General features: G+C 42.3%; 2 protein-coding genes across 5 annotated transcripts in view; one reads left to right on the top strand and one right to left on the bottom strand.

Annotated features, from left to right (window-relative positions):
* Positions 1-19717, bottom strand: part of EPN2 (epsin 2) — a 55211-nt gene extending 35494 nt beyond the window's left edge. For 2 of the 4 annotated variants that reach the window (XM_077274379.1, XM_077274382.1), the window contains exon 1: positions 11259-11472. The gene's annotated coding sequence lies outside the window, so the exon portion shown is untranslated. Of the gene's footprint in view, positions 1-733; positions 812-11258; positions 11473-19572 lie in introns of those variants that run through there. The other 2 variants (XM_077274381.1, XM_077274380.1) reach the window with 2 other exon arrangements.
* Positions 1-23555, top strand: part of B9D1 (B9 domain containing 1) — a 180494-nt gene that overhangs the window by 145051 nt on the left and 11888 nt on the right. Inside the window, exon 8 of the transcript XR_013217995.1 lies at positions 14969-15091. The gene's annotated coding sequence lies outside the window, so the exon portion shown is untranslated. The remainder of the gene's footprint in view (positions 1-14968; positions 15092-23555) is intronic.

Raw genomic sequence — 23555 nt, 5'->3', positions numbered from 1 at the left:
CATCTATGTCAGCACAAACACCTTACGCCAGAGGGAAGCTACGAAGAACCCTCCCAAAATCATAGGAAGAACTGCATGTTGGGAATTGGAAGGGGTGGTTTCTCCGCTTCGGACAAACCCTACTTGTACTAAAGACCCCATTATTATAGGAAGATCACAAGCGATCGCCCTCAGTGATCAGTGGGGACTGGTGCTTGTAAGTGTTCAATTTCCCTACAGCGCCACCACAGGTGAAATGAAGTATTGCACAATGTCTGTTGAAATAAATGAGCTGTCAATGCAATGGAGGACAAGACATGTCCTCCAGATCGAAAGACGCCCCTTGTAACGGCCTCAATTAACTCTTAATGCCCTAACAGGGGGTAGGTTTTCTGAAAAAGTTGGGTGATAGTCAATATGGCTTCCATAGAGGTTGTCCTGACGGGGTGATGGAGCGGTGGCCATGGCCATGTTACACCCTGAGGTTCGATGTGATACTACAACCCTCAACATTCACCACCGGCAGTGGCAACAGGTGGCTGTCTACACGTGTCCGGCCTAAAGTTACAGTATTGTTTATTCTATTGCGTTCCCATGTAATCCAGACAGGAAGGGGAACAAGCGAGCATTGTAAAGTATCGAGGACATGCTGAATACAACCTCCAGTGTTCCATCGTGGACACAGAGAATGCTTCATGGGCCTCTGTAAATGGAGACATTCATGGGTTATTCCGCACTAAAGAAGCGGCCTTGCCTGTCTGTGAAGGCGCGGAAGACCTCCGACTCTCAAAGACCAGACTGATCAAAACTGTCTAACGCTGAAAACGGTTTTATTGCCCATAGCAACCAATCACAGCGCAGCTTTTATTTCTAAAGCTGCTGAGGAAAAATGAAACCTGCGCTGTGATTGGTTGCTATGGGCATTAAAAACAAGTCTTAGCGTTAGACAGTGTACGGTCCATAGCAACCAATCACAGCGCAGCTTTTATTTCTAAAAAAGCTGAATAAAAATAAAAGCTGTGCTGTGATTGGTTGTTATGGGCAATAAGAGTCTTATTAATAGACTGTTTTGAAAAATGTTCTTCATTTTATCAAGATTTCTGATAAATGGTGAAGATTGAAGAACGAAAAATAGGGGGTTAACTAGAAGAGAAGGAGCCCCATAAAATAATCAGCTCAACACAATTATGCCCCCATCTCCGAACCAGAGTACCCTAACCCTATGTATAAAGGAAGGCCAGCATGACCCACTGACAATAGAAGCATACGCTGATCCATATATATGGCCATATAGTGCACAGCACTCACACCAACCCCACGCATATGCAATATGACCCAAGTCGTCTCTAACACCACAACAGGTTGTAGCTCGCCCAATATCGCGCTGTTTTTGTATGTGTGTACATTTTTTAAGCAGCCCTTTTAAAGAGAAACTTGCAGTATAGCAAAAAAAATAATAACCCGCACCACACCTCCCCCATGACTATATGTGGTGTGAAGCTGGGGTGGAGTATGGTGAAGATAATTAAATGAAGCAAATACCTCATCTCCCTGATCCATTCGTTTCACACTAAGCATTTGTGTGGAAGAAACAAAAAAAAACACATTTTTGTTCCTTGGCTTTTTTTCCGGAACAATTGCTGCAAAAACAGGGTATCGGGTTTTCCATGCTTTATGTAAAGTTTGAGTAGGATCAACCTTCCTAAGCCGTCCATATGGGCATGTAGGTCATAGGAAGCTGAGTAAAACGACACCTTGATATCTGAGATCCGATGTCTTATTCCGGAGAAATCCACATTTTTCTTAATATGTAAATGAGCTGTTAAGATCTATGGGTGGGACATAAAATCTGAAAATCTGCCTCCAAAGCTTATTGTAACTGAAAGGAGTGGTAGAGACATGTAATGACTGATAGTCTGCCCTCCTGATATACATGTCTCACACTGGTATCTCTCCCTCATTTACTGTAAGCTCTGGAGGCAGATTCTATATCCCGCCCATAGATCTTAACAGCTCATTTACATATTAAGAAAAACATAGATTTCTCGGGATTAAAACATCGGATCGCAGATATCAAGGTATCATTTTATTCAGCTTCCTATGACCTACATGCCCACACGGACGGTTTAGGATGGTTGATCCTACCCACAGATTCCCTTTAATCCTATAACTAATAGTTCTGCAACACCGTTTTTATATAATATAGATCCAATTCATCATTCATCTTGTACCTTTAATTTAAAAAAAAAAAAAAAAAAAAAGAGTTTGTATTTTAGGCATTTTCAGTTCTCGTCCTCTTTTGGAGGTTTGATGTTTTCAGCTAGTTAACCATGTGTGACTTGCTTGCTGTCAGTGAATGAAAGCAGTATTCTTTGCATCCAGCAACTGAAAATCTGTCCCTTCCAACTTGAGAGCACAGGCTTTGTTACAGAGAGATCTCTGACTTGCTGCAACACTTGGATGATGGGATTCTGAATGCGAGCAAACATGTTGCAATTCACGGACAGCAAGCAAATGGTGAAAAATGGAAAATGAAGGGTTTTTTAGACGCTCATTATTAAGTTCTCATTGTATCTACTATATAATTGTCTAAGGGTCACTTCCATCTGTCCTTCTGTCTGTCACGGATATTCATTGGTCGCGGCCTCTGTCTGTCATGGAAATCCAAGTCGCTGATTGGTCGTGGCAAAACAGCCACGACCAATCAGCGACGGGCACAGACTGGCGGCAAAATGGCTCCTTACTCCCCACAGTCAGTGCCCAGCGCCCGCTCCAAACTCCCCTCCACTCAGCGCTCACACAGGGTTAATGGCAGCGGTAACAGACCGCGTTATGCCGTGGGTAACGCACTCCGTTACCGCTGCTATTAACCCTGTGTGACCAACTTTTTACTATTGATGCTGCATATGCGGCATCAATAGTAAAAAGATCTAATGTTAAAAATAATTTAAAAAATAAAAAATCATTATATACTCACCGTCCGTCGGCCCCTCGGATCCAGAACCGTCCTTTCCCGCTCCTTGCGACGCTCCGGTGACTGCTCCATGCACTGCGATCTCGCGAGATGATGACGTAGCGGTCTCGCTGGGCAATATATTACGTGGCTGTGCAATATACTACGTGGGCTGTGCAATATACTACGTGGCTGGGCAATATACTACGTGGGCTGTGCTATATACTGTGTGGGCTGTGCAATATACTACGTGGGCTGTGTTATACACTACGTGGCCTGTGTTATATATTACGTGGCCTGTGTTATACACTACGTGGCCTGTGTTATACACTATGTGGGCTGTGTTATACACTACGTGGGCTGTGTTATACACTACGTGGGCTGTGTTATATACTGCGTGCGTGGGCTGTTATATACTACGTGAGCTGTGTCATATGCTTCGTGGGCTGTTATAAACTACGTGGCTGTGTTATTTGCTATGTTGGCTGTTATAAACTCTGTGGGCTGTGCTATATACTACGTGGGCTGTGTCATATACTACGTGGGCTGTGCTATATACTCCGTGGGCTGTGCTATATACTACGTGGCTGTGCTATATACTACATGGCTGTGCAATATACTACGTGGCTGTGCTATTTATTACGTGGGCTGTTATATACTACATGGCCGGCCGCGAACAATCAGCGACAGGCGCAGTCCGGCTGCGAATCGGCGCAGGATTTGAACCACGCTTCGCTAATTGGTCGCGGCCGGCCGAATCCTGTGTATTCAATGTATTATTCTAAAATCTTCATAAATAAACTACATACATATTCTAGAATACCCGATGCGTTAGAATCGGGCTGCCATCTAGTAAGTTATATAAAAGCCTATTGATGAATATCACTGTGTCCTCATCCGCATCCCTTTATTTTAGGGCCACTTCCCGGGGTCGGTGCCATCGCTCTGGTGTCTTTATAAGGACAGTCTCTTCGACTTCTGCGTCCTGTTAGGAGAGCGAAGCAAGTCATGGCAGGTTCCAGAGGCTCGCTTGTCAGCAGAGCGACACACATTTACTTGGTTCGCGTCCAAACACATGGAATTTATTCTGACATAGGGATAATGTCTACAGCAGCCTGGCAGAAAACACAGGATGTTATAGATTTAGGAGAACCAGGAGAGGACACTAAATACACTCTCGTGGCCCTCCATGATACAGCTGCCACAACCTAAAGTTTAACATGTCATTGTGACTTGCTAGTAGTTCACTCCGGGTACAGAGACCCCAACAAATTGCTAAAACGTAGGTCTAATAGCTGTGTCGCTGCGATTCTGATTGGATCTCCTTGAAGAGTGGAGCAAGAGCTGTGTGCATTCATAGAAGACTTTATATTAATCCGTACACTGCTCACTCTGCTCTCTAAAGGAAACCCATCAGAATCAAGAGGTTCAGTTCTCCAAATTGCAATATTTTGCAGAAAATGCAAAAGCCAGATGTTTGCTATCTATCAGACAATGGTCCATTTTTTGGGACAGCGTTTTTTCAGTCTTTTGATGTTTATTTTTATACTGCCTCCTATGTACAAGAATATAACTACTATAATACTGCCCCTATGTACAAGAATATAACTACTATAATACTGACCCCTATGTACAAGAATATAACTACTATAATACTGACCCCTATGTACAAGAATATAACTACTATAATACTGCGCCTATGTACAAGAATATAACTACTATAATACTGCCCCTATGTACAAGAATATAACTACTATAATACTGCCCCTATGTACAAGAATATAACTACTATAATACTGCCCCTATGTACAAGAATATAACTACTATAATACTGCCTCTATGTACAAGAATATAACTACTATAATACTGCCCCTATGTACAAGAATATAACTACTATAATACTGCCTCTATGTACAAGAATATAACTACTATAATACTGACCCCTATGTACAAGAATATAACTACTATAATACTGCCCCTATATACAAGAATATAACTACTATAATACTGCCCCTATGTACAAGAATATAACTACTATAATACTGCCCCTATGTACAAGAATATAACTACTATAATACTGACCCTATGTACAAGAATATAACTACTATAATACTGCCCCTATATACAAGAATATAACTACTATAATACTGCCCCTATGTACAAGAATATAACTACTATAATACTGCCCCTATGTACAAGAATATAACTACTATAATACTGCCCCTATGTACAAGAATATAACTACTATAATACTGACCCTATGTACAAGAATATAACTACTATAATACTGCCCCTATGTACAAGAATATAACTACTATAATACTGACCCTATGTACAAGAATATAACTACTATAATACTGCCCCTATGTACAAGAATATAACTACTATAATACTGACCCTATGTACAAGAATATAACTACTATAATACTGCCCCTATGTACAAGAATATAACTACTATAATACTGCTCCTATGTACAAGAATATAACTACTATAATACTGCCCCTATGTACAAGAATATAACTACTATAATACTGCCCCTATGTACAAGAATATAACTGCTATAATACTGCTCCTATGTACAAGAATATAACTACTATAATACTGCCCCATGTTCAAGAATATAACTACTATAATACTGCCCCTATGTACAAGAATATAAGTACTATAGTACTGCACCTATGTACAAGAACATAACTACTATAATACTGTCCCTATGTACAAGAACATAACTACTATAATACTGCTCCTATATACAAGAGAACTGCTATAATACTGCCCCTATGTACAAGAATATAACTACTATAATACTGCTCCTATGTACAATAATATAACTACTATAATACTGCCCCTATGTACAAGAATATAACTACTATAATACTGCCCCTATGTACAAGAATATAACTACTATAATACTGCCCCTATGTACAAGAATATAACTACTATAATACTGCCCCTATGTACAAGAATATAACTACTATAATACTGCTCCTATGTACAAGAATATAACTACTATAATACTGCTCCTATGTACAAGAATATAACTACTATAATACTGCCCCCTATGTACAAGAATATAACTACTATAATACTGCCCCTATGTACAAGAATATAACTACTATAATACTGCCCCTATGTACAAGAATATAACTACTATAATACCGCCCCTATGTACAAGAATATAACTACTATAATACCGCCCCTATGTACAAGAATATAACTACTATAATACTGCTCCTATGTACAAGAATATAACTACTATAATACCGCCCCTATGTACAAGAATATAACTACTATAATACCGCCCCTATGTACAAGAATATAACTACTATAATACCGCCCCTATGTACAAGAATATAACTACTATAATACTGCTCCTATGTACAAGAATATAACTACTATAATACTGCTCCTATGTACAAGAATATAACTACTATAATACTGCCCCTATGTACAAGAATATAACTACTATAATACTGCCCCTATGTACAAGAATATAACTACTATAATACTGCTCCTATGTACAAGAATATAACTACTATAATACTGCTCCTATGTACAAGAATATAACTACTATAATACTGCCCCTATGTACAAGAATATAACTACTATAATACTGCCCCTATGTACAAGAATATAACTACTATAATACTGCCCTCTATGTACAAGAATATAACTACTATAATACTGCCCCCTATGTACAAGAATATAACTACTATAATACTGCCCCTATGTACAAGAATATAACTACTATAATACTGCTCCTATGTACAAGAATATAACTACTATAATACTGTCCCTATGTACAAGAATATAACTACTATAATACTGCTCCTATGTACAAGAATATAACTACTATAATACTGCCCCTATGTACAAGAATATAACTACTATAATACTGCTCCTATGTACAAGAATATAACTACTATAATACTGCCCCTATGTACAAGAATATAACTACTATAATACTGTCCCTATGTACAAGAATATAACTACTATAATACTGCCCCCTATAGATTGGAATGTGTACTATTTACAGTAGATATTAATAGTATATATAAGAATATGACCGGGATAAGTAAACCTGAATTCTACTTTACACTCAGACACTTTTTATTTTCCTTTCTAGTCGGCACAGTGGGACAAATATTTAGCATGTGATTGTGAGGAGTTGAGGGTTTTTGCTCTTGTTATTCTTCGTTCTGGGAATGTATTTTTGAAACACTGAACTAGTTGGATCACAAATAAATAAACCAAGTGACAAATGGATGTATATAACATGCGCTCCTCTGTGTATCTTTACCAGACTGTGCAATGTCTTTCCATGTTTTTTTCATTAATGAACACGGTCAGTATATCATCATGGTGCCATGATTACTTTCCGTGACGTCTGACAGGTTGCCGGGCAGCGTAACTTCAGCGCCTTTTTAAATCCAGACCCGCTATATGTTCTCAATCTCCTAACTAAACTGCACATAAGTAAAAGAAAAAATCTGCTCCTATAGATGGAAAACCCAAGGGATCGGAATTATTTTTATATATTAACAGCATCTACAGAGGAGCATGAATAGGACTCCCGCAATCTTCTCTATATGTGAAAGTATTATAGATCTACACATCCAAGCTACATGCGGTATATTATAGAGCTGAGGAAAAAAGATTCCCTGGACCATGCCACAGCAAATGTCCTTGGCTAGAACCAGAATGTTGACATATTGGGCTTCTTTTGGGTTATTAGGCCAGACCTGCGTCCTGCAATTTGTTTTGCTCAACTTTAATATATTAACAAGAATTAGGTGTTGCACGCCTAAATGGTGTGTTCACTTATGACCACTATGTCACACGTAACACCTACCAACAGTAACAGCTGTGCCACTTTCTACATACATTACTGATCCTGTACTGATGCTGAGTTACATCCTGTATTATCCTCCAGAGCTGCACTCACTATTCTGCTGGTGCGGTCACTGTGTACATACATTACATTACTGATCCTGAGTTACATCCTGTATTATACTCCAGAGCTGCACTCACTATTCTGCTGGTGCAGTCACTGTGTACATACATTACTGATCCTGTACTGATCCTGAGTTACATCCTGTATTATACTCCAGAGCTGCACTCACTATTCTGCTGGTGCAGTCACTGTGTACATACATTACATTACTGATCCTGAGTTACATCCTGTATTATACCCCAGAGCTGCACTCACTATTCTGCTGGTGCAGTCACTGTGTACATGCATTACTGATCCTGAGTTACATCCTGTATTATACTCCAGAGTTGCACTCACTATTCTGCTGGCGCAGTCACTGTGTACATACATTACTGATCCTGAGTTACATCCTGTATTATACCCCAGAGCTGCACTCACTATTCTTCTGGTGCAGTCACTGTGTACATACATTACATTACTGATCCTGAGTTACATCCTGTATTATACTCCAGAGCTGCACTCACTATTCTGCTGGTGCAGTCACTGTGTACATACATTACATTACTGATCCTGAGTTACATTCTGTATTATACTCCAGAGCTGCACTCACTATTCTGCTGGATCAGTCACTGTGTACATACATTACATTACTGATCCGGAGTTACCTCCTGTATTATACTCCAGAGCTGCACTCACTATTCTGCTGGTGCACTCACTGTGTACATACATTACATTACTGATCCTGAGTTACGTCCTGTATTATACTCCAGAGCTGCACTCACTATTCTGCTGGTGCAGTCACTGTGTACATACATTACATTACTGATCCTGAGTTACGTCCTGTATTATACCCCAGAGCTGCACTCACTATTTTGCTGGTGCAGTCACTGTGTACATACATTACATTACTGATCCTGAGTTACCTCCTGTATTATACCCCAGAGCTGCACTCACTATTCTGCTGGTGCAGTCACTGTGTACATACATTACATTACTGATCCTGAGTTACATCCTGTATTATACTCCAGAGCTGCACTCACTATTCTGCTGGTGCAGTCACTGTGTACATACATTACATTACTGATCCTGAGTTACATCCTGTATTATACCCCAGAGCTGCACTCACTATTCTGCTGGTGCAGTCACTGTGTACATACATTACATTACTGATCCTGAGTTACATCCTGTATTATACCCCAGAGCTGCACTCACTATTCTGCTGGTGCAGTCACTGTGTACGTGCATTACATTACTGATCCTGAGTTACCTCCTGTATTATACCCCAGAGCTGCACTCACTATTCTGCTGGTGCAGTCACTGTGTACATGCATTACATTACTGATCCTGAGTTACCTCCTGTATTATACTCCAGAGCTGCACTCACTATTCTGCTGGTGCAGTCACTGTGTACATGCATTACATTACTGATCCTGAGTTACATCCTGTATTATACTCCAGAGCTGCACTCACTATTCTGCTGGTGCAGTCACTGTGTACATGCATTACATTACTGATCCTGAGTTACATCCTGTATTATACCCCAGAGCTGCACTCACTATTCTGCTGGTGCAGTCACTGTGTACATACATTACATTACTGATCCTGAGTTACATCCTGTATTATACCCCAGAGCTGCACTCACTATTCTGCTGGTGCAATCACTGTGTACATACATTACATTACTGATCCTGAGTTACATCCTGTATTATACTCCAGAGCTGCACTCACTATTCTGCTGGTGCAGTCACTGTGTACATACATTACATTACTGATCCTGAGTTACCTCCTGTATTATACTCCAGAGCTGCACTCACTATTCTGCTGGTGCATATAATATAGGATGTACTCAACTTTTTACAACCGTTTATAAACTATTAAATATCCCGTCATACGTGGGTAGATTTGCAGATTTGGGAAAGCTGAGTGACAACCCATACAAGGACTGTAAACGAGATGAAAATCTTTAATACAAGCAGACTCATAAGAAATATCCTTGTACAGAGGACAATCCTCCTGGGCTTACATCTCCTTGGTGCTCTGACACAAGAAACCAAGACGCACAAACATTGTATCTTGGCAGCTTTATGACAAAAAAAAAAAAAAACAGCCGAGATCTCACTAGTTCTGCATATGTGCAAATCTATCCACTAGCCATCGAAGCCCTGTCAGAGACAGATATGTGGGGAATACGCTGAAAGATATATATATATTCTGTTGCTATGTCAATAATATAAATATATAATTGTCACCGTAGCAGTTGCCATCACTGGGGACCAACCATCTGCATGAAGCCTGTATGTTCTTTCGGAACTTTTACAACTTTCCTTCAAGTTCTGTGGTACCTGTAATGGATGACATTAATTGTCACCCCTTCCTACCCAACAATCCCTACATCTGCCCAATGTTTACAAGCTTCACCCTCCACAGTCACAATCCAGACTGAGGCGTACTTTAAAAGATACAACACCCCCAAAAAAGTCCTCTTTTACGCAGACGCCATCCCTTTTTATGCTATGGATTACAATTTAAAGACACCGCAGGTAAAACAAGAGCAACCATAACCAGAAAAAAAAAGTTTACAAGTTTGCACTGTGTATATAAAGATTTGCCAAGCACACAAAGGGTTAATGAGTTCCAAAAGCCATAGTTCTAAAAGTAAAGGGTAAAAAAAGAAAGTGAACCATACCCATCCAATGTAAAGACCCTGGTAATAATACTGCCATCACAGTGTGTCTGATACCAGGGAATAAGTGCCGCCATAAGCTAAACTTCCTGCATGCAACCTCCCCCCAACCCCAGGCTCTGAGACCCTCCAGGGAACAAAAGGGTACAAGCCTGCAATCCCATCCCAAGACTCTAAAGTATTATGGTACCCACCAATAAATGTATATATCTAAAAAGGAGCAGCGGGCTTCACCTGGCATTGGAGGGGGCAACTGGTGCCATTTTCTTGGGTAAGGGGCAAGTTGCGTAGAATAGGATAGAAGTTGCAGAGGTTACAGTGTACCCAGCACAAACAGTTCACTGTGCCAGGAGGTATTTTAGGGAGGGAAGGATATTTTAACAAGCTCCGAGTTACATGCCAACATACTCTGCCCACTGGAATTCTTCAGATGGAAGGGCATGGTGCAGAGAGGGAAGGCCCTGCATGCAACTTAAGGGAGGAAGAGAGATAAATACAGTGAAGATACAATGTATCACTACAGGAATAATAGTAAATAAACAAGGATGGAGGAGGGGGGCAACCTCACACCCTAAAGAAGAGGCCTCTTCCTCCAGACATCTCATGCAACAGGCCCCTGGGCAGCAGCAGGGTGGCAGAGTGGGTGAGGGCCCATGTAAACACCCCCAACCCACACACCCTAAAAAAAGGAAAGGCCCCCCACACTCACCCCACTGGACTCTCTCCTTCCTATTGGGGTCTTCTCTGTGCCAAGCAGGGTCTCCTCTGTCTGTGTACAGAGGGGGCAGGGAGGGTGCTCCTCTCCCCCCACCCCTCCCAGCTCAGGGTGAGACCTCTGAGGGCCACTGGTTAGGAGGGATCGGGTGTCTATTGAGCCCCAGACGGGCGGGCGGCAGGGAGATGTGAGAGGCAGCCAGGGAAGGATGAGGGGAGGAGAGAAGGGAGGAGGAGGGAGAGAGAAACAAGAGCCTGCAAGGAAGGGAGGGGAAGAGCAGGGAGGAGGAAGGGAGAGCAAGTGCTTAGGGGGTCCTAATTCCATACACCCCCCTGGGGTGCCAGCCATACTGTACTGTTACTATGTATCAGCTCCCATGGGCTGCTCTGTAGACAAACTGATGCATTGTATATAGGGAGGCTGCAGAGCATTGCAAATGGCATGGTGGTGTCACCGAGGATTATAAAAGTGGGGCTGTGACACAGCAGGACAGATATTATGTAAAGGCAATGCAACAGTGCCAGAGGCTTGTAGGGCACCAGTGGCATGCCAGCTGTCCTGGCACTGCCAAGTCTGAAACTGCCCATGCACCCAGAGAATGGACAATTGTTGCATTATGTGACCATTATCATCATCATAATGAGCATCTCATGGGACGTTACATCAATGTGTGGAGCACAAAGGGAAATGACTGTACAAGGCGGGGGTGGAGTAGTTAGGGGGTGCCAATGGGGTACCAACATACCACTCCGAACTTCCCTAGGGTATTTAGATACATGTCTTGGGTAGAAACAGAAACTTTTCCCCAAAAGAATAAAAACCAAAACCTCCCGACCGAGATAAATGTCCCTTTCAATTGGAAGGAGCTCCAGTAAATGCGTGTGCTCTGGCAGCCGGCCGCTCCGATAATCCCCATCTGCTGTCCGATCGCTCACCAAGGTTACTCGCCTTACCCAAACATGTTTTATAGGCCAATACCTTCACTTTATGAGATTATTATTCCAATGGCAAGTCTAATAAAGCACGACGTGGGCTGGGTGATAATAGTAGATAGTGGAGATGTTCCCATGAGCGGAATCGCTGCGGTTTTGTTTTTTCTGCGTGGTCTCCACCAAAACACGCAATAGCAATCTACTCTGATTATTGTATTTTGTTGCTTTTTTTTTTAAGGCATTTTCTCCTTTCTTGATAGAAATATGACATCGTCTTTTAATGCATTTTTAGTGAAGAACTTCTAAGATTCAATAGAATACGTGGATAAGAAAAATTACCTGCAATCTTAGGCCGCCTCATGCATCCGTATAAAACACGTACGTGAAAAACCGGTACCAGTGTCATCGGTGTCTGCCATCAGTACGTCAATCTTGTGTCCGTCAGTGTTTTTCTGGGATGGATAAAGAAACTATGCTTCTCCTGTACTTTGCAGGGTTAAACACGGACAGCGCACAGATGGTACACTGACGCCATCCGTGTGCGGATTTTTGTAAACTGCACAATATGGCTGCGTCCTAACAGCAGGGTCAATAGGGGTGTACAAGTATTGAGTAATTATTCTCTAAATGACTTACTGGTCAGACACCTTGAACAATGGGGCTTAGACTTTGAACTGCTAATGCCCTCATTTTTTTTACCTAGCCTGTAAATGGGCCAGTGCATGTCCAGATGCCACAGGAGGCCATAAGCAAGCATAACAATTGTGCCGTAGCAGCCCCTCCAGTGTAGTCATCCATGGGGGTCCATCCATTGGGACCGGGGGCAAATGCCTTTTATAATATTAATGTCTTTTATGTGACAGCGGGGCCCCTGGGTCTCTTTAGGGGCCAGGGGTGACTACTACCACTGCACCTATCAGGGGCATAGCTATATGGGGTGCACAGTTACACCCAGGTCTCGGTACTTGAAAGGGCCCATAGAACTCTGTTTTGGTGGAGAGGGACCCCCTACTACAAATTTTTGCTTTGAAGCCAGACCTACAATTTATGTATTTTCATACCCCAAATAGCTGTGTTGGGGGCACCCACAGTCACATAAAATAGAATTATAATTCTCATTTCTTACAAATGATTACTAAGGAAATGTCTAATAGTTAGATCTGAAAATTTCTAGGCCTCACAGACTAAATAGGAGCCTGTTGCTCCTAGCAACCAATCAGAAATCATCTCTCATTTTGCTGACTGCACTGTGCAGATGTAATCTGAGCTCTGATTGGTTGCTATGGGTAACGAGGCCTTGTCTCCTCTGAAGCAGGTGAGGCCTGAGTTTCTGTAGTTTCCCACAGTAAACCTTTCATGTAAATGTGATCTGCTTAGATTGGACATGATATACAGTCTATTTATGCCCCAGTATGGAAGTGAGAATGATATGGCAGATTTGCCATTCGGGTGTTTGGCAACCCTTTTGAAAGACAAAATGGCCTCCATATTAGTTGGTACCGATCGCTGTTGTTTGACTCCTTCAATGGCTTAAAGTGGCATTTAAGCAGTGAGATTCCCAAGGATGTAAAATCAAATGTCCATTAGCCTTTTCCTCCATGACACGGTCGCTGGGTGCTGATGGACTGCCATGGCCGCCAGGAACCCGCTGACGGCTCCTGTCGCTGCCACAGGCTGAGTTTTGTAGGTTTTCATGATATAAAGAGAAATATATATATATATATATATATATATATATATATATATATATATATATATATATATACTGCAATCATATATATATATATATATATATATATATACTGCAATCAAACAATCGCAGGTTCCAGTCCTCTAGTGAGACTTGAAAAAAAAGTGAAAAGTAGAAAAAAAAAAAAAAAAAATTAAGAAAATTCATAAAAAATAGAATAAAGAAAATAAAAAAATAAATAAACATATTTGGTTCCACATCCAAAAGTGAAAAATGATGGCAGAGTTGTGTTTTTTTTTCCCATTTAGCTCAACTTGAATTATTTTTTCAATTTTTTTCAGAACATTATATAATAAAATGAATGGCGTCATTAAAAAAAAAAATGAAGCCTTCTTATGGCTATGGGGACAGAAAATAGAAAAGTTTGTTTCTTTTGGAAGAAAAGGAGGAAAAATCGAAAGCGCAAAAAAAGAAAACATTGCCTGCGGCGGGAATAGATTAATGTTATAAAGATGGACTTCCCCTGTAATTTTTTTTCACCTTTCTTTTCTGTGTGTTGACAAGCGGCAGACAAATGGACTCATTGGACATAAAATCGCGTATAATCCAAGTAATAATGCCAAGTCTGATTATCCGGGGTGTGGGGAGGGGGGTAGGGTCTCTTGGGGACCCCCAGACCATCATTAGCCTCTATTTATTTCCTCACTTCCCAGACTATAGAGAATGACAGTGAGTAGATGTCGCCAGCATTTTGAACTAATGGAAATATAATAAAATCAGACAGCGGAGGCCGGGGAGGAGATGGAGCTGCCGCGTTGACCTCCTGGTAACTGTGTGCAATGGAGAATTTGATAAAAGGCCTGTGGTTATAAAGTGGTCTGCTTAGGGGGGGCACTCAGGGGCCAGCGGATTCGCATCAAACAGCTGTGCCCCTCAGGAAACCGGATATAGGGCCGGTATCATGGGACAGTGTATTATAACTGGTATGTCAAACTCATGGACTGTATTGGATGGGGAAGGTCAAGGGCACAGAATTTACCGAAAATTATTTGCTATAAATTTGATATCGTTATGTTTTTCAGCAATTTTTGATCCAAATTCAAGACATATTCCCTTCCTAGTCATCTCCAACACCCACTCCCCACTGATCGAAAAATCTGCGTCTGAAGCTAAACCTCATCGTCTAAGTTCTGCGCATTGTGGAGGTATTATTTATATACTACTATTACGGCACTACTATATTTGCACTGTATGGCATTACTATGTCTTCAATATGAAAATGACTATTGAGAATTTCGGTAGAAATCTGCACGAAATCTGAAACAAAATCCACAACCCATAGCTGCCATGTTTGTACTCCCAAGAATAGGACAGCACGATTTCTTCTATATACTGTAATATTGTTACACTACATAGAGCAGGTGCCCAAACAAACACAGGTTCAGGTCCCCTATGGGGACTATATAAAAAAAAAAAATATTAATTTAAAAAGTTTAAAAAATATATATACTTTTACCGCTTCCCAGAAGTACAATGTATGAAAGTGTAAAATTACCGTAATTAAAGGGGTTGTCCATTATTCAGACAGCCCCTTCTCAATTGCTTTATTCCCCATTATAAAAAAAAAGACCCAACAGCCTACACTCATCTCCAGTGCCGGCACCGATCAAGACATTGATCAAAATGGTGCCAATAAAAACTACAGCTTGATACGCATTTTTTTTTTAATGCACAATTAATGCTGTATACACAAAACATTTAAAAAAAAAGGTGAAATTGTTTGGGTTTTTTTCACCATTTCGCCCACTTTTTTCTGTTTTTATGTACCATACATGGTAAAATGAGTAGTGTCATTTCAAATTACAACGTGATGTCAATGGAAAAATAAAAGGGAGGCAAAAAATGACAGCTCAATAAAAAAAAAAAAAGCCTGGTCATGAAGGCATTAAAGGGGTTGTTTTGGTATGTGTTTTCAGGAGTGCATCCACCCCGGCAATCAGGAAGCTGGGAGGCAGAGGAGCGGTGTAGATGGCTGTGCCGCCGTCCTGAACTGTGCCGATGCCTCAAGCTGATGCTGCTTTTGGGGGAGCACTGGCGCAGGTTGGATCCAGCGCTCCATCTTCAGAGAAGCGCTTGCAAGCCCTGAGCTTTTTGTCTAGGAAACTGGCCACTTCTGGTAAACTGCAGCGGTGACCGGTAACCTAGGCAACAAGCATTAACATACCAAATTAATAATACGGTGTAGACATCGCCATGTCTGATACATTTTTAATGGCAAGCTGATGATTGCAGCCCTGCCTAAGCCTCTGTGCCCAGCGTTGCATTAGTGCAGGAATGTGTCCCCGAGAATTGCACACACATGTAGGCTGGGGGTGGAGAAGGAAATCCCAGCTCTGTTACCATGGGCATATCTGCAGTCCTCTGACCACAGGCCCCTCTCGCCCTCTGCCAGGTGGTTCGGTGACACATATCATTTACATTTGGGTCTCATGCCATTCGATTAACACATGCCAGGTCTCCTTATAGGGCCCTCTTGTGTTTATAGAGCAGCTTCTAGTTCCTTTTTCCACACGATGGGATTTATTTTACCATAATCCCCAGCAAGATAAAATCCAGGCCAGGCCCAGGCTGTAAACACTGCTAGAAGGAGGGCTTACCCGGAGCCATGTATAGGTGCAGTCAGACGGCCGTATAACATGGACGACGATAGCATCGCAAAGCTCAAACTGGCTGGCGGCTCTCCTGACCCAAGTATGTTCTATGCAGCTATCACGCTCGGTTCAGGAGAGCCGCCAGCCAGTCCGTCCGAGCATTGCAATGCAATTGTCATCCATGTTATACGGCCATCTGACTGCGCCCTTAGACATAGTCTCCAAGAACGATGGTCGCCTACGATAGTTACAAATCATTTCTTATGTCTGTAAAATAGCAGCACATTAACGACCCATTAACGAGAGAAGATCGTCTACATACCAGCCGATCGGAGCTTGCTTATGGCTCGTTCACACGAGACCCCATAGGAGCGTCCCTTTGGCCTCTGTTGGGAAAGTTGGGTCGGCACACTGAGAAAAAAAGATTTTCAGAATTCCGATCCAACAGCCACAGACTACAAAGGTGAGACCCGAGCCTTGCAGACCTCCACTTTTTATTGCGATGACTTTGTGATGGGAAGCAACGCCGACTAATTAAAAGAGGGACTGGAGAAGCCGGCAGGTAGGAGGAGGCTTGTAAGGACCACTGATATGGCCACTAGGTCCTGAAAATAATTTTTTATCAATTTTTGTTGGCTTATTTTTTTTTTTTTTATAGGTAAAGGAAAGTGTATCAGGCTGAGGTTACTTACACTGAGGACCACTGAAAAAAGACATACAAGTTGTACCATGAGACCCTATGGCAACATATGCCCGGCTATGCCTATACAATGGCATATGTTACAGGTTTAACGCTGACAATTTGCTCAAGTTTTACTCCATAGTGGCCCAGTGAGTTAGGAGAGGCCGCATGAGAGCCCACACGTGACGTCTGGAGTTAGCGATGCAAACGTTCTGCCCCATCATACATTATATTCCAAAGGTAGAAAAACTGCTATGACAATCACATTTCTGTCCTTGGCATCAATGCCCATGTATTCTCTGGCATCTCCATAGGTTTAATTTGTGTTTCACGTGCCCAGTAATACCGGCATTGTTGGTAAGTAAGAGGTTAATGCATCAGAATATTGGGCAGCGTCTGGGAATGCAGCCCTCTATAAGCGGGCGGGCATTCATGGCCAATATAGGCATTTTCTCCGCAGACTGTGCACCATTCATGTGCCTAATATCTGTGCCACCCACCTGGGTCTATTCCTCCTTCCCCTTTCATTAATGAATTGTGCATTTACAGAGCGGCCCTTGGCTTCTGACAGATTAACCAGATGCCCAATTAGTGTCTGGCGTAACCAGGAATCATGGGCAGCCCTGGCACCGCTCCCAGTCCCTTGTCCACCGCCTGCTTATCTATAGAGATTCTGTGCAGGAAAATGGAAGGCTGGAAGCCACCGACGCCTCAGGAAGACCCATTATTTCTCTCCCTTCCTTCCTGATGCCCTCTTCCAAAAAACCTGTGGTCCTGAATGAGTCACCCCATCTGTGTTGGCAACTTGCGGAGACTTTTTACTACAGTTCGGCCCATATGGAAACCACCGTGAATGAGTGGGGACCTTCGCGTCCATCCGCTTTCACATGACGCCACCTTCTCCTGATCATGACACCTGAATGTGCCAATATCAGTACGGAGAATGACCCTATGGGTAGAAAATCTACCACAGTTTCATGACTGTAGCATAGTATCCGATACTATGCTACGGTCATCCTGAATCAAGAGTAGAATGCTAGACATGCAGTAAAGACTGACACCGGAGAGGTCACGTACAAGTACAGCACTTCCTACCTGCATGTAAGGAAACAAAGAAAAGTGGGTATCAGCAGAGGCTTAGCACTGAAGCTGCTGGGAATCAACAGAAAATTATTATTTATTTATTTTTCTGGATGCATTTTTTTTTTTTTTACTTGTTTTTAAGTCTGTTTTTACCAATCACCCGCTATTCTCATATAAGAAAGAAAAAAAGCACATAGATGAAAATCTGATCTCCAATTTTTTTTTTTGATCTATTCCCATGAAATTGGTGAGTTTGGTGCACCAAAGTGGGACATGTCTCGGAGATTTCCATCCAGATTTTCACCAATGTTTGGTCCATGTATCGGCTTTTATCATGTGGCGAAGGTTTCTCAAGCTTCTCGTAGCAAACAGGCCGTGAAAAAACACGCACTTTTTTATTTTTATTTTTTTATGAACACCTAGTCTGCAAATAAAAGCCTGGACACATGACCACATACCCAACGACTATAATGTCCCATCGTAAAAAAAACGCAAATAAACTAAGAAAGTAAAAAATGGACATCTGAATGAGGTCTTATGCGGACCCTCGGGCAGCAAAAACAAAGCGGACATATGAACAGCCCCATAGAATAAAATGTGTCAGTGTAAGTGCGGCAAAAACGGACATGTGAATGAGGTCTTAGACCAGTTTCAGATGAGTCTATGGAAAAATAGAGAGCGTTCATCCACTTGCTGAGCTGTATGTACATTTTTCTCATCCTTATCTGTTTCTGACATCCGTTTTTTACTTCCACTCTTACGAAATAATAAAAGGCCAAATACAAATGGTGTCAGCCTGGATCATAGTTTGGTCTGAGCGTCATCAGTATTTCTTATACGTGGAGAGAGAACAAAAAAGTTTCTCCTCCTTTCCAACAGTCTGTGAAGATCAGACCCCACTCAGATGTCATCCGAGTGCAGTCTAATTTATTCACTGACCCGTAGACTTACATTGCCGATTTTAAGGTGACCCTCGGCTCAAAATCAGATGTGCCTCCAATATTTTCCAGAACTGTCACACACTGTAACGAGCCATCATCTTGTATATAATCAGGACAGATTTTCAGCGCATTCCAAAAACACTAGTTCCAATTTGCAGACAGGAAGCCGGGATCTTGAAAATGGTGAAAAATTCAAAGTCTATTAAAAAGTTGCAAAACTTTTCAATCACCAAACTTTTATTGTTGCCCAACCGTAACAGTCGTGGTTTTCCTATTGGCTTGGAAGCTGATCACCCCAGTTTACCAGTAATAATAAAGGAGGGACTCACCGTCCGCCGTCGCCGGCAGGTTTACAGCAGATGACTTGTACAGAGCCAGTGTATATTTAGCCGAGGTGACAGCTGCCTGTGACTGGTCAGGCCATGGCGTGTGTCCCTGCAGCCTGGGATGTGCGCCGCTCACCGCTGTCCTTCCTTGGGAACAGTCTGCCATAAAACAGTGCAGAAAATAAAAAAGAAGTCGCCTGATTATGAGGTCCCCGGTACTGCAGCACAGCACCTAGCGGAATAACAATCACTCACCATGTCAACCAAGACCCTGCGCAGGAAGCGGTGCGGTGACATCTGTCAGCGGTGGCCGGGGAGCGTCTCCTCGCAACCTACAATTTGTGTCTCCGCTCGCACATCACTTGTCACTAGTTCTTAACGTCTGTGACCTATAAACATAAGCAAATTATTTTGCAAATTCCAACTGCTGACGTGTTGTAAGGTATGAGAGCAATTTGCTATAAGACAATAATAAAAAAAAATTACTTGGTTGCACTCACCCTGCTCACTTTCTCCCACCGTGTCAGTTCTCACTGTAGGCCTTGCATTCTATTCGTGAACCAGTAAAATCATGAGATGGGCACTATTGCACTGGCAAAAGCGTAGGCCTAGACTCCAATTCTATTCGTGCTGTGATCCTCCTTTTTAGTGCATTATGTTGGAGGAATGATGCACTCTAGATCTGTAATAGAGTGGAGCACTCTATGAGCCCTAACCTGTAACACTGGCACTATGTATGACAGCCTTAATGAAGGGAGCGCCGGAGTTTAGATGCGCCTAATTAATTAAAAGGTGTGTGGTCTTAATCAGTTTGGCGCATAGTTTAAATTCCTGTGCGCCCCTAATAAAGAAATGTGTGACGGATTTGTCAAACGCATATACCCAAGCCAAAGCTCCAACTACTTTTCTAAAAGTTGGCAGGGACTGGCTTAATGTTTTTGTGTAACTTTGAGTTGTGCAAATATTTTGTGACATTTCAAGCAGTTTTACGCCAGAATTATGTTGAAAACTGCTTGATGAATCAGTGTGTATGTGCTTAGCAAGAAAATAAGTAATTTAATACTGCCCGTATGTGCAAGAATATAACTACCATACTATAATACTGCTCCTATGTGCAAGAATATAACTACTATAATACTGCCTCTATGTACAAGAATATAACTACTATAATACTGCCCCTATGTACAAGAATATAACTACTATAATACTGCCCCTATGTACAAGAATATAACTACTATAATACTGCCCCTATGTACAAGAATATAACTACTATAATACTGCTCCTATGTACAATAATATGACTACTATATTACTGCTACTTACAGACAACAATAAATAGAGGTTAAATATGATGAAATACTATGAGCTACTTTGTGACTCTCATTTTGCTCTGTTGCGGCGTCCTGTGTACGCAGGTGCATGTACGTACAGGAGAAGTACCAACAAATAATTGCTAGAGGCTAAACAAAGTAGCAGACAGTTCGTTATGCCAGAACTTGTCATCCACCTACGTGCATGGAGCAGACCCATTCCCATTTTTTGATGACTGTTATTTGTACTGGAAGTAAGTGGTTACCAAACGGTGATATAATATGGAATCACAGGGGGAATATGTCAATGACTCAACCTGATATTCTTGGAAGTTCACAAAAACTAGCGATATCACTGACGTGTAAGACATGAAGTGCCTGTTGTATCAAGGAGGTCATTTTGAAAAAGCAATGGGTCTGCTTCTAGGTTGCAGTTGGATTTGGTTATGTTTTGCAAATTACTAAATTGGAAAACAGCGTGAGTGTCCTCTAGCAAGGATACATTGGATCAGTAACGTATGTGGGTCTAGACCAGACAGAGGTCATTTCCATGTAAAAGACTACATGACTATGATTGGAAGGTGCCATGATGGAAGTGATCAGCTTGGAAGAGGTAGATTGAGTGCAGAAAAGGTCATGTTGGAAGATTGGGTAGTGGAAGGAGTCATGTTGAAAATTTGAGAGCTGAAACAAGTCCTGTTGGAAGGTGTGGAAGTGGAAAAGGTTATGTTGGAGAACATGTATGTGTTAACATTTAAGCACTATTGTGGTAATTATAAGATCTGCAAAGAAGTCACTTTAGAAGATCGAGTGAAAGATCATTTCTGAAAATTTAACGCTTGAAGATCAGGAGCTGGTAGAGGTCTTGTTGGCAGACCAAGAGCTGGAGAGGTCATGTTGGCAGTCCAAGAGCTGGAAGAGGTCATGTTGGCAGTCCAAGAGCTGGAAGAGGTCATGTTGGCAGACCAAGAGCTGGAGAGGTCATGTTGGCAGTCCAAGAGCTGGAAGAGGTCATGTTGGCAGCCCAAGAGCTGGAAGAGGTCATGTTGGCAGGTCAAGAGCTGGAGAGGTCGTGTTTGCAGATCAGAAGCTGGAAGAGGTCTTGTTGGCAGATCAATAGCTGGAGAGGTCGTGTTTGCAGATCAGAAGGTGGAAGAGGTCATGTTGGCAGACCAAGAGCTGGAAGAGGTCATGTTGGCAGACCAAGGGCTGGAAGAGGTCATGTTGGCAGACCCAAGAGCTGGAAGAGGTCATGTTGGCAGATCAGGAGCTAGAAGAGGTCATGTTGGCAGATCAGGAGCTAGAAGAGGTCATGTTGGCAGATCAGGAGCTGGAAGAGGTCATGTTGGCAGATCAGGAGCTGGAAGAGGTCATGTTGGCAGACCAGAAAGTGGAAGAGGTCATGTTGGCAGATCAGGAGCTGGAAGAGGTCATGTTGGCAGACCAGAAAGTGGAAGAGGTCATGTTGGCAGATCAGGAGCTGGAAGAGGTCATGTTGGCAGACCAGAAAGTGGAAGAGGTCATGTTGGCAGCCCAAGAGCTGGAAGGCGTCATGTTGGCAGATCAAGAGCTGGAAGAGGTCATGTTGGCAGATCAGAAGCTAGAAGAGGTCGTGTTGGCAGATCAGTAGCTAGAAGAGGTCGTGTTGGCAGATCAGGAGCTGGAAGAGGTCATGTTGGAAGACCAGAAACTGGAAATGGTCATGTTTGAAGACTGGGTTGTGGAAGAGATCAAGAAGAAAGATAAGACGGTAGAAGAAATCATGGAAAATCAAGGGCTAGATGGGATAATTAGGCATAAATACCCACAGTTCATTCACATTAGTGTAGCAAGGCCCGCTGTGTGTATACAGTGGTAGTCGGCCTGTTCAACCACTGCTCTCTTCGCTGTGTATAGGGGTGGTCGCAGTTGGGATGCTGCATCACACAGAGGACCTGTTTTTACGATTGGTGGGGGTCTCAGCCACCGAATCCCCTCCGATCACGTTTATCCTCTATATTATGGATAGACGATATTTGTTGTTTATGGGACGAGCCTTTTAAGTAAAACAGACCACGATTAGAGGGTCTTTATGCCGGCGCTGTTCTCCTACATCCGCCAGTGTAGACAGTGTCTAGCCCACTTTGCAGGCTTCACCTCTGCGCTTTCAGTAAGTCCCTGTAATCATGTCCTAACAATGTCTGCAGTTGGTGCATTACACATGAATGTGACAATGGATGTCAGTGTGATTCCAGCACCCCAGGCATATACAGACTGCGGCTGGCCCAGGGTGTCACTCCGGAGACACACCCAATCCTCCATAGGCCGCACTGCTCCAGCACAACAATAGAGGGAGCAGGTGGGCCGCATTCTTGGGCGCTTCCATGTAAACACATTACTCAGAGAAGAAGCCATGCGAGTTAACCCTTTCACAGCCAGCACCAGGCTCATTGTCATTAGTTTGGGGGTTACGTTTTATGTGAATATGGCTAGCAGCGTGCTATCTGTGACCCTTATAGTGTTCTTCTTCACAATCTACCTATATTAATACAATCTTGAAAACTTGTTAGTTTGTACTCTGAGTCTGACCACTAAGTCTTATACTGGTCTGATACGTCCTGCTCTATAGAGATGACTTCTCAGCAGTCATCTCACTGCCATGTATGGCACGATTACAATGAAAGGTAACACCATTAT

This window comes from Ranitomeya variabilis, chromosome 7, assembly GCF_051348905.1.
Source record: "Ranitomeya variabilis isolate aRanVar5 chromosome 7, aRanVar5.hap1, whole genome shotgun sequence".
Classification (NCBI taxonomy): domain Eukaryota; kingdom Metazoa; phylum Chordata; class Amphibia; order Anura; family Dendrobatidae; genus Ranitomeya; species Ranitomeya variabilis.
The sequence above is the reverse complement of the archived record's forward strand: the minus strand, read 5'-3'. Positions and strand labels throughout refer to the sequence as shown.